The sequence below is a fragment of the Haliaeetus leucocephalus genome, unplaced genomic scaffold, assembly GCF_000737465.1.
Source record: "Haliaeetus leucocephalus isolate CR32 unplaced genomic scaffold, Haliaeetus_leucocephalus-4.0 Scaffold313, whole genome shotgun sequence".
Taxonomy (NCBI): domain Eukaryota; kingdom Metazoa; phylum Chordata; class Aves; order Accipitriformes; family Accipitridae; genus Haliaeetus; species Haliaeetus leucocephalus.
Window position 1 is genome coordinate 64,241 of NW_010972749.1, and position 280 is coordinate 64,520.

Consider the following 280-nt stretch of genomic DNA (forward strand, 5'->3'; position numbering starts at 1 on the left):
TGCCCCTTGAACGTTCTACTGACTCATGTGGTGCCTTGTTGCCCCGTTGGGCATCCTCTTGCCCCACGAACTGTTCTACTGCCCCATGGGGTGCTTTAGGGCACCCTTGGGTGCCCCTTTGCTCCCTCAGGTACCCTGTTGCCCCACGGGGTGCTCTGTTGACCCATGAACTGCTCTACTGCACTGTGAGGTGCCCTGTTGCCCCCTTGGGCGCCCTGTTGCCCATTGAACTGTTCTGCTGCCCCGTGGGGTGCCCACCTGCCCACTTGGGTGCCCTGTT